Source organism: Pan troglodytes, chromosome 6 (genome assembly GCF_028858775.2).
Source record: "Pan troglodytes isolate AG18354 chromosome 6, NHGRI_mPanTro3-v2.0_pri, whole genome shotgun sequence".
NCBI classification, from domain to species: domain Eukaryota; kingdom Metazoa; phylum Chordata; class Mammalia; order Primates; family Hominidae; genus Pan; species Pan troglodytes.
Genome location: NC_072404.2, coordinates 26,292,525 through 26,304,595, shown reverse-complemented (window position 1 = coordinate 26,304,595; position 12,071 = coordinate 26,292,525).

Below are 12,071 nucleotides of genomic sequence, written 5' to 3'. Positions count from 1 at the left end.
TTGAAACTTTGTTCTGCCTATTTTAATGCAGAATTTGAAATTTTGAAAACTGTATTCATTATTACTTAGAACTATGGGGAAGTAAAAAAACTCAAAGGAAATCACAAACAGCAAAGTCACTTCCTTTTGATAAAAGTAAGAGTTTATGGCATTGACCAGTAATTTTATATTTTACTAATACAAAACGATAGAACAAGTTTATGGTAGAACATAATGATTTTACTTGAGCTATTTGGTTAATTTGTCTACTGCCTGTTTAGGCTCCTATTTCTTATGTCCACATAAAGGCAATAACATTTTCTTTTAACTTACTCAGTAGATGCTTTATGAAAATGACTGAATAAAGTAGGATTAGGAAAGCAATCAGAAAGCAATTTTAATTTAGCTGAAGAAACATGAAATGGGGAATAATACTCAAATAACCTAAAAGCAATTCTATTAGATCATTAGGTGGCCCATTTAAACTCAGCACATTTATGCAGCATATCCTTAAAAGTATCATCTTTTTAAACCATTTGGCCATAATGTAAAGCCCATTATCATAAACCACAACAATACATGAAAATTCCAAAGCAGATGTAGAAAGATAAATATGGAGGGAAATATTTCCAGTTATCTGAAATTCGCTTTTCTAGTAAAATCCATTTGTCAGAACGTATCTGCAAAGCACAAGGCTTGTAAATACCGGCCTTATTCTTCAAAAAGAAATTTCACAGTGTTTACATGTTAAAATTTTTGTGCTCATAGAACACGTACACCAAGTCCTTGGCCAGAGCATGTTTCCTCCTAGCACATCTAACACAATTGTTTATTGCTTTCTTCGGCTCACTACTCATTAAAAGCAACAAATTAATAGGGAAGGCTTGGGCTATAACTAAAAGCAAATATATTGCTAGCAACAAACAGAACTTCAACATAGGAGGAGATAGAAGTAAATCTTAAAGTATAATTTAATGTTAAACATTAGGGACGTAGCAGTCTAGAAAGCAGTGGCTTTTGTAGACAAACAGTTCCATATATAAAATCTCCATCTACCACCCATTTATTAGCTATGTAATCCTTGGCAAATTATTTAAAATCTCAGTGTCTGTTTTATCGTTTGTAAAATGAAAATAATACAATATAACTGGCCAAGTCGTTGTAGGAATTAAATGAAATTATTGTGCAAATGGCCTGGTCAATTTTTGTTTCATTCTCAGGCCCCAAATTCTCCACGAACACTCGTAACTAATTGGACCGTCGAGTACTTTGGGCTCATAATAATAATTGATTCTGGATCATTATGAAAAATATTTAAGCTATGTCCAACATACTCTACTTGAGAATTTATGCCAATATACAATTCACGTTAGAAGAACATCAGAATGATTATTAAGTCATCCCTGAATGGGTTACCCCGTTCATTTTTATTTATTTATTTATTTTTGCTCTTGGCCCCACCATCTGGGGACCTGTGCTCCACAGTGACCTCCTTCCAGGACCTATTACAGAGCAGCCCATGTCTTAAATGTTGCCAAGCCACCGTCACTAGGGAAATGAAAGCTCTGGAAAGTCTACACCAGCAATTAGGTGCTCTAGCCGTGAAGTGACACATCACTTCCACTCATGAATACACCATTGTCACGTGGCCTCATCCAACCACAGGGGTCAGGAGGTCCAATCCTACCATAAGCCTAATATGTGGAAGGCTGGAACTATTTGGGGAACAGCCCTAGTGACTTACCTCAAAAGAGACTGATGTATAAACCAAGTAGCCAATGTACTTATTTATAAGGAGAAAATTCAGGATGGATCAGACTGGACACTAACATTCACTTATTAAAAAAAAAAATTGTTTCCTTTACCATCTAATTAGTTTAAAAGTGGGGAATATTTATTACTAGGGATTGCTGGAGTTGGCTTTTCAGGGAACACTCTTACTGGTATCAGAGCTCAGAAGTTGGAAAGTTGCTTGGTATGTGCAGGATCAGATCACAGGGAATTGGATAGTTTAGGGGAATGGTTCATCCATATTTTGGTAAAGGTTAGTGAACTTTGCCCCACAACAGATAACAATTTGGAGTGTAATTCCAGATTCAAAGTCTCTCTTTTGGAGTTGTGGTGAATAATTATTGGCAAATTTTATATCCCAACTTCTGTTTTACCCTCTTCAGCCTGCCTCATCTTTGTTAGACAGGTTTCCCTCAAGTTCATTAATGCCTTTAATGAAGCCCAATTCAAGCTCTGATATTTCTGCTTTCATGTTTTTGTTTGTTGGTTGTTTTGGACAAGGTATATTTTTTTTGAAAAGTGGCTTCTGTATATATCTGATCTAATTCTTCATAGTTTGGCTTCATTGGCATTTTTCAAGAGTTGGGAGGTGCCCCATTTGAGAGAAATAGAAATATTAAATAGGTTTTTATATCACAGCAAATATATCACACCAAAATAGGGTTTTTTTTTTTCCCCCCCTCCGGCATGGATTTGCTTTCTAGATCATGGGTATTGGAAGTAATTGGTTGAAGACGATTCTTTGGTCTGATTTGGGTTCTGATCCAGGATTAGCAGGGAAGAATGATAAGGTTTAGCAGTAAGGCCAGGGGTTCAGGAGGTGATGATGACTGCCCATGAGCCTCATCTTTGCTATGTCAGGGCTAAAGCAATAATGGGGACACATTAGTAGTGTGCAGATCACATTTGCAGATAATGGTGGTATTCTGGTGATAAAGTCTCTGCTTTAATGGAAAGGGTTAATATTAATCACCAAAATTGTCAGTCCAGGAGTGGGAGAGGTAGTATTATTTTAGAGCAGAAGGGGCTTTATTGGCATCACTAGTATTATTCTAAACATTTTTATGTTCATGACTGTGATCAGTAAAGGCCGAAAGATGCTGATTAAATGCATTTTCTTTAGAAAAACAAATCATATTTAACTTACCACATTTAACCATATGCTTGTCGAAAAATGTAGAAAGTATATTCTTTCTTTTATAACTCCAAGACAAAATCAGAGCCAAAAAGGAACTTGAGTACTTACAAGGTCAATACAAGTTGGTATGTTTCCAAAAAAGTTTTCAACATTAGTGTACAAGAAAAAAGTTTCAACATTTCATTGAGCAAAAATATACAAAGTGCTCTCTTGGGATCTGATTGTCCTGGACAAGTAAAAAGAATTCCAGGGTAGGATGATCTGCACTCATCTTTTCTGCTAACACAAGGTCTTAAGATTTGGGATATAACAGAGAAACATCAGTAGAAATGCATTACTTTTGGCCAGCCAGCTGGTACACCTTATGTAGGGCAAGCCTGTACATCTGTGCTGGAAATGTCATGGAGTGGGTGCTCAGCATGCTTGGCTCACTCTCTGCTAAAATATCATGATAGAGGATTACAATAAAAGTTATCGTGTGGAAAGAACTAAGACCATATCAATACTATTTCATATATTTCTGAAAAAGTTATCAATAGTACAAGAAGAAAGCTTCAACACTTCACTGTACAAAAATATACATACTGTTAGGGATTCAATCATCTTTGGCTAGGGAAAAAAAAATCTGGAGAAGAATTATTTATTTGCTCTGGGAGTCCCTGGTTTCCAACATTTCTAGGGTTGACTTAATGTGAGTCTGAGTGGATGCATTTCACGTCCATTACCCTGCCATGCCCTATGCTCTGGTAAATTGAGTAGGAAAACCAACCTCTCAGATCTTTTTTGCAATTGCTTATCTCCATGGGTTTATAGCAAATCGCATTCTCAGTAGTTAGCATTTATGAATTGGCCTGCTTTGATTTCTGATGAGGCTGTCTGAGAAGAAGCCTAAAATTTTGGCTAAATGACAAAAGTCTCAGGGTATGTTATCTTCCCAGCTCTCTTCATTCATAATGCCTGCATCCATTGTGCTCTTGAGTCTGGAATTATCCTGGGGTGTAGTGATCTTCACTGAATCCTACTCCAATGTTGATACTTCCCAAATACAGATTTGGGAATATTCATGCAACTAAAATTTGCTAAACATCTACTTTGCGTCAGGCTCTGCCTGGAGTGTAATACAGAAATTAAAAGAAAGAGACACAGCAGATAACAGTTTGTTGGAAATGGGGAAGAAGGGGCCGCCATATAGGAAAACAATCATAATAAAACAATTTATTTAGCTACGTTCAGATTTCTGAGGAAACCTGGAAGTAAAGGGATGTTGCACAATCCTTCAATGAAGAGATCATGGGATTGCTGGATGTTAAAGATGGACAGGAGTTTGTTAGCCAGAAAAGGTAAGAAGAATATTCCAGCATTTGCAAAGATGCGAATTATATCAAAGAGCCTGGAGGTCTCAGGGAAGGCAGAGTAGGTTGGGGAGGCAACTGCACATCGGAAGCAAGACTTGTGGGTTGGAAATGGGGGTAGTTGAGGAGGAACAAGGGCAGAATAGGGAGATTCAAATCATGTCATGAAGGCTCTGAATTCTGTGGTGAAGGTTTGGGACTTTATTGGCAGTGAGGGGGCCACTGAAGTCCTGAAGCAGATAAATGCTATGATCTGCCCTCTTCTTCAGAAACAATCCTTAGATTATGGAGGATGGACTTAAGATGGGGAGAAACCTGAGCAAGGAGATGGGTTAGGAGGATATTTGAGTATCTTGTGAAAGTCGATGGGATTCTGGATTGTCTGCTTGAATATTGAATTGGCAGGGCCTGGTGAATAAGGAAGAGGAAGATCCATTCTTACATTCATTCAATAATTATTTGTAAAGCTCCTCTTCTGTGCCAGGCACTGTTTTGGATGCTGATGCTGGAAATATTGAGGCAAAAAGATAAAGTCCTTTCTCTTAACAAAGCTTGCATTCTACTGAGGAAAGGAAGAGAGAGAGAGAGAGAGAGAGAGAAAGAAAGAAAAAAGAAAGGAAGAAAGAAAAGGAAGGAAGGAAAATAAGGAAAGAAAAAGAAAGAAGAGAAAGGAAAGAGGAAGGAAGGAAGGAAAAGAAAGGAAAGAAAGCAAGAAAAAAGAGAGAGAAAGAAAGAAGGAAAAGAAAGAAAAAGAAAGAAAGGAAGTACACTATGTGCATAGTCATATCGTGTTATGTGATGGTAAGTGCTATGAAGAAAAATACAACATGTGACTTCCGAGCTTAAAGCTTCTGCTTTTGGCCCATGAAACACTGCCTGAGAGGGCCATGGTAGAAAACCAGTCTAGCAAGATAAGAGGGTAAGAGGAAGAGGAGATATTGGACACCCTAGCCACTAGCCGGCATTCTCTGCCAAAGTAAAGAACATTCTAGCTGAATCTTCTTTCTCAGAAGAAATTAGCAGAAGAACTGCCCAACCAACCCACAGAGCCATAAGAAATCACAGATCTTTGTTTCTTTCAGCCACTACATTTTGAGGAGTATTATTAGTCAGGAATAGATCTTAGAAAGAATGAAGAATAAGAACTGTCATTCAAGAATGATTTCTGATCTCTGATGTAAGTGATGACTTTACATAAAAGATGCAGAACATGAGGAAGAGGAAATTCAGAATGCCCCAAGCTGGATGGGCTTGGGACACTCCAGACTGGGGCAAAGTTTAATTCTTTGAGATTAACCATGAAAGGCCAGGTTTAAGAGCTTTTTTTTCCTATAAAAACTTGAAAAAGCATAGGCATCAGTGAGAATAGCTCATTAATTTGAATGCATTTTTACTAAATTACTGTTTAATAAAAATGCATTCAAATTAACCACTAATTACTTTATATTGTAATTAACTAACGATTAATATTAATAAATGATTATTAATATTAAGTAATAATAAATATTTAACAGTACTTAATATTTAATAATATTGTTAGTTGATTACATATAAATATTAAGTATACGAAATAATTATTTAATGTTGATTACTAGCAATCAATATGTAGCTATAATTGTTTATTTTTTGTTTTGTGTTGTTTTGTTTGTTCTGTAGGGAAGGAGCAGGGGGAGTGACAGGAGCAAGAGGGTCCCAGAAACCAGTGGGAATGGATAGAAAGGCTGATACCAATGGAGAAGGGATGGAAACAGTGTAGCCAGAGGAGGCTGGGGAAACAACAGACTTTGCCTTTGTTAACTTTTAGGAATTTGTATAAAAGGCAGCACACTGCACAGCAACGTCCTGTCTTCCAGTTGGCTCCGCATGATTGATAAGTAATTTTAAAAAATATATCATATTTTTATTAAGTAGTCTTTATTCTTAGCATCTATTGCTCCTACAGTTACTGACATTCTTTCTTTAAGGTGAGAAGAACCTGGGTGGTTTTCTGGGTTACAATTATCACAGACTGGGTCATAAACAAATGAAAACAAAAAAGTTTTGCTAAATATTCTTAATTTTTGTTTCTTTTTCTAGAAATTTTAAGCTAGTAGTTTAATATTACTTGTAACATGGTTGTAGTCATTCATGTTAGATACCAATAAGGATATTTCATTCTTTTTGGCAAAACATTACAGAAATGGCTTATGAAAGATTAATAGATCATCCTAATGAGCTCCTATTAGCCTGGATGTTGCTGCCCCATGCTCTTGATACCCATGTTCCACCAATCTACGTGAGATTCAGTGAAAAGAGAAGGTCACTTATACATGATGCACTTCTATTCTGAGTAGAAGATCTTAGTTTCAAGAAGGGAAAAAGTAAACTTGGCTTATTCATCTATTCTGTGCAAAATATACCTTACTAGGTCTGGATATTGACTTTCATGTTCAAAGTGTGCAGGTCACTACTTTAGTTTGACCATATGTCCTAAGAAACAAAATTCATGATGAATTCAAAGCTTTCATGCAGCCTCCTTCCTTCAAGCTAAGTTTATGTGGAAAGTCCTCCAAGTCCTCCAAAGACAGAATAATGATTTTTTAAAAAGGAAGGAAATAATAAAATAATTAAATGAAATCTACTGATTTGATTTTCAAATAGGAGAGAGGAAATGATATGACTTCAATTTTCTTTTAATTGCCTTTAACATATAGCTTTAAATAATGGACCGCTCAGTTGGGAAACTATCAGTCTTTTTAGGAGAGTGACTTTCACACGTGTTGAATAAATACAGGAATGTGTACTTCCATCTTTCTCCCAAAAGGCAAATAAAATATCTTAGCGTAAAGAAGAAGCTGCAGGCTGGGCTCAGTGGCTTATGTCTGTAATCCCAGCACTTTGGGAGGCCGAGGCGGGCGGATCAAGAGGTCAGGAGATCGAGACCATCCTGGCCAACATGGTGAAACCCCATCTCTACTAAACATATAAAAATTAGCTGGGTGTGGTGGCACACACTGTAGTCCCAGCTGCTTGGGAGGCTGAGGCAGGAGAATCACTTGAACTCGGGAGGCAGAGGTTGCAGTAAGCCGAGATTGCGCCACTGTGCTCCAGCTTGGCAACAGATCAAACTCCATCTCAAAAAAAAAAAAAAAAAAAGAAGCTGCATTTCTTGCTGCAAATGGACATAGGATTGTCCTCATTAGAACTTTATCAGAATTGGTCTTAGTTTGCTTACATACATGTAAGTCTTCCTTACTAAATCATAAGCCCTTTAAAGCAGGGAGTACATTTTCCTCATCTTTATATGCTTAACATTACCCAGTGCAGGGCCATATACATGGAACAAGATCACTAAATGCCAGCTGAAGTAGCATATTTTGCTTCTCTGGCCTTAGCTCATAGCACTTGTAATAGTTGCTAGTATCGTATTAAATATGAGGACTGCTGCTTAGTGTCTAGCCCCCAATGGACTGAGAGCTTTGTTAGGGCACAGATAGTACTTGTCTTGTTCACTGCTTTATTCCCAGGAACAAGCACAGTGCTGGAGTGTGGTGTTTGCCCAGGAACTATTTCCAGCACAAATGAATGCACAAACGAATAAAGAAACACAGCTTCAGTATACCATCCATCTCTTGGAACAGGAAGGTCACAGAGATGCTTCTCTCTGCATGAATAGTAAATCTCATCCTACAATCTTTCTTTCGCAGTGACAATATTGACTATCATATTATTCTGTTTGTAATCTGACATCTGAGTCTTAGAAAAGTTTGAGGGTCCTACTGCCCCTGGACCTTTCAAGAATGTGAAGTAGGTTGCCTAATGAAATACAGGACACTCAGTTAAAAACTCAGATAAACAATGAGTAATGTACACTATAAAGTATAATTATGTCATATTTAAATAAAAAGTTATTCTTTGTCTGACATTCACATTTCAGTGAGCATCCTGCCTTTTTATTTGTGAAAGCTGGCAACCTTGAAGTAATTTTCTGTGCAAGACTAAGAAGACTGTCCACCCAGCAAAGTTATTTCCTAGTTTAGGATCCTGTCCTAGATTTCCTATCCACATGGGATATGTTCGATGCAAAATCTGGACCAAGAGAATTTGACCTTTCCAGAGCTTCCAAGTCCCCTTCCTATAGGCTCCTCTTCTTGTAGGAACCATGCAGAGACCTCACGTACCTCATGTTTCCTTCGAGGCTATATGTGGTCTCAGAAAAATTATATCATAAAGTCATTCCTACTGAGATACAAATGGCTGATAAGATTCATATATGACTTCTATCAGGTAAATGTATGCTGTAAGTGGAAACCGTCAAAATAAATAATAGATAATTAATACTAACTGTAGAATTTGAGAATTTCCCTGAGTTGTTATTGGAGGTGGTTTTAGGTAAAAATTGCTGTTGTGTTGTTCTCTTGAAATTAAGCATTTGGTGTTTGACTACTATATCCTTTCATTTGTGTACATGTAAATCTGGGGTTTGGGCCCCAGAATCTTGGAGGACAGTTAAGAGAAAGGGTTACTGTAAGTGCTCAAGGCTTTTCATCCCATGGCCAGAGAGGAAAAACAGAACTCTGTCTAGCTTGATATTAAAAACAATTATGGAGTAGCTTTACTTTGCTACTGTTCTTTTTGCTAAGTATTCTCATATGTCATTCTCGGAAAAATTTTGTGAGCTGGATCATATTATGTCCAGATTTTAGATGAAGCAATTGAAGATGAGAGAAGTTAAGTGACTTGCCCCAAGCCAGAAAGATTGTAAATGGCAGAGCTGTGATTCAAACCAGGGTTTTTTTGACTTTGAGGTGATCTTTTTGTCACACTATGGTGGCCACTTATCCCACAGCCTACTTCTTGGGAATCCCCAGGTTCTCCCTTGAAGCTATAAATGTGGGCCTAGGGTGTGGCTGTTGGGCAGTAAATGCCCCATGGTTAAATGACTTTTGTTTGCAAAGTTTTGAGAAAAAACAGTAATGCCAGATTGCTTTAGTAGTCAAGGACAGGAACATGATTCAGAATCATATGCTGTTTGGAAACTAAATTTCATTGCAAGTTTTTCTTTTCAAGAAGTAAATTTCTCTTTATCCATGAGTAAAGTCATGGTGGATGAAAGGGATCCTGACATCACCACTGAGATTCATTTCCAAGGTTGTGTTAAGGGTCACTTAAAGGGGAAGTGAAGCAAACTTGTGATGTAAGGGAACTTCGTCTTTGATGCCCTCTCACTTACCCTTTAAAGCAACCTCTTTCTCCTTCCTCATCTTAGCACTGTCAGGCCTGGTTAACAATCTAGAAGGAATCTGAAAAAATATTCTACTCTTGGGCTAACTTATGAATACTCAAAATGGCACCTATCCCTGGGATGTGATAATTTTAATAGAGAATATATTAAAAAGGAATAAAGAGTTGAATTTCTAAATGGTACCATCCTGGATATTAGGGTGGATCAATGAGGAGGGTCTTTTTGGATAGGAAACGACTGCAACCACACTTACTAGGCAGTACCAGAGGAGAGTGAATGTGTAGTAGAATTAGATATTTTATATTCAGAGTTGGTTCGTATTATTTAATTAGTAAGTTAAAGTCAGTACTCCATGACTTAGAGGTTGTAGAAATATGGTTAAAATAAGCAAATTTTAAAATATGAACTTAAATGCTCTATAGGATTGATAAACATTGGAGTCAACATTTGGCCTGTTGAAAAGAAAGCAAGACATAGTAGTCCCATTTGTAAAGTAGGAATTCAGGGATTGTGGTTTGGGGTGTGTGTGTGTGTGTGTGTGTGTGTGTGTGTGTGTGTGTTTTGAGTCAGGGTCTCGCTCTGTCACCTAGGCTGGAGTGCAGTGGCATGATCATGGCTCACTGTAGCCTCAACCTCCTGGCCTCAAGCAATCCTCCCACATCAGCCTCCTTGGTAGATGGAACCACAGGTATGCACCACCATGCCTGGCTATTTTTTTTAAAATTTTTTTTGTAGAGATGGGGGTCACTCTATGTTGCTCATGCTGATCTTGAACTCCTGGGCTCGGGCAATTCTCCTGCCTTTGCCTCCCAAAATGTTGGAATTACAGGTGTGAGCCACTGTGCCTGGTCAGTGTCCTTCATCTTTATGAAATAAACCACTAAGAAAAAACAAAAAATGAATAGAATTTGCTGCAGAAATAATTAATAGGGAATTTTAATACTGGATTTATTGATGGAAAATTGTCTGGCAATACTGAGATTTGCTACTAAGGAATATCTCTTCGACTAGAATGTGCTGTGATGTAGTAGAAACAGCCAAGTTTTAGAGTCAAACAGACCTGGCTCTTTTTATGACATTGTATCAATTACTTAATATCTTTAATCCTTAACTTCCTCCTTTGTAAAATGGCAAGAATGATACATAACTGAGTTATTCTAAGAATATTCTAATATCTAAATGAGATATTAGTTTAAAAATGCCTAGTAAATGAATACATAAGGAGGAGCAGAATTACAGGGAAGGGTATAGGGAATAAGGAGTTTGGTATTAGTCACGTTAAGTTTAAGATGCTTATTAAAGTTTCCTGGGAAGTCAAGAGGTGATGAATAGATAAATTTAAGATCACTTAAAGGATGAGAGAAGTCTCTTGCGACTCAGCCTTTGGGCCCTCAGCATTTGGAAGCTGGGAAGATACGGAGAAATCTTCAAAGGAGATCAGGAAGAAGTGGACAGCAGAGAAGAAGACTCAAGTGAAAGTTTTATGCTAGAAACCAATGGGGAAAAAGTGTTTCAAAAAGCAGGGAGAGAGCAACTATATCAAATGTTGCAAGTCAGAGGAAATGAGGACTACAAATTATTTGATTAGGCAATGTGGAAATCATTGGTGGCCTTGACAAGTTATTTCATGGAGGGGTAGAAACAAACAGGCTCCTTCTTAACCCTTGCAGGATCAAGGACAAGGTCTTGGAGGTCCTTGCATCAGATATCTAAATTTTTATAATTACGAATCAAGATAGAAAATAGCAGACATCATGTGAGCACTACATAATAAGCATAAGAAACAGGCCAAGAAAATAGCAGAAATATTGGTCCTGATGTAGTCTAGCCATGGAACCAATGCCAGCAGTCCTTGTCTCCCACCAAGCTTGACAAGAGAATAGAAAGACCAGTTCTCCTTCTCTCATCATCACACTGGGAAACATGCCGGAGGCTGGCAATCTCCTGAAGATGCTGTGTGGGTTCCTCTCCTAGAAGCACATGGATTGACGGTAGTGGGATAATACACAGGCTGCTGGGCCTTGGGGAAGCCAGGTGGTTGCAGGGGTTGTTTGCGAACAGAGCTCCCTTAAGGTCCATAAAATGGAGGAAGTCATGAGACTAGTGAGGGGCCACGCTGGAGTGCAGCCTCACCCTCAGAGAGAAAGGGGATCCCCAATCTCAGATAGTTTGTTGTCTGGAGTGAGCTCCCAGTCGTCTGGGGGCAACCTTGATCCTGCACTATAAGGTGTTCTGTTATTTGCAGCTGAACGAATTCTAACAGATTCACAGGCATTCAATAAATATTCATTAAATGTCTGCATGAATATGAAACATTACCATGAGGCCGGGTGCAGTGGCTCAGCATTTTGGGAGGTCAAGGCAGGCAGATCACTGGAGGCCAGGAGTTCAAGACCAGCCTGGGCAACATGGCGAAACCCCCTCTTTACTAAAAAGTACAAAAATTAGCTGGGCGTGGTGGCACACACCTATTATCCCAGCTAATTAGGAGTTCGAGGCAGGAGAATCACTTGAGCCCAGGTGGCAGAGGTTGCAGTGAGCCAAAATTGCACCACTGCACTCCTGCCTGGGTGACAGAGTGAGACTC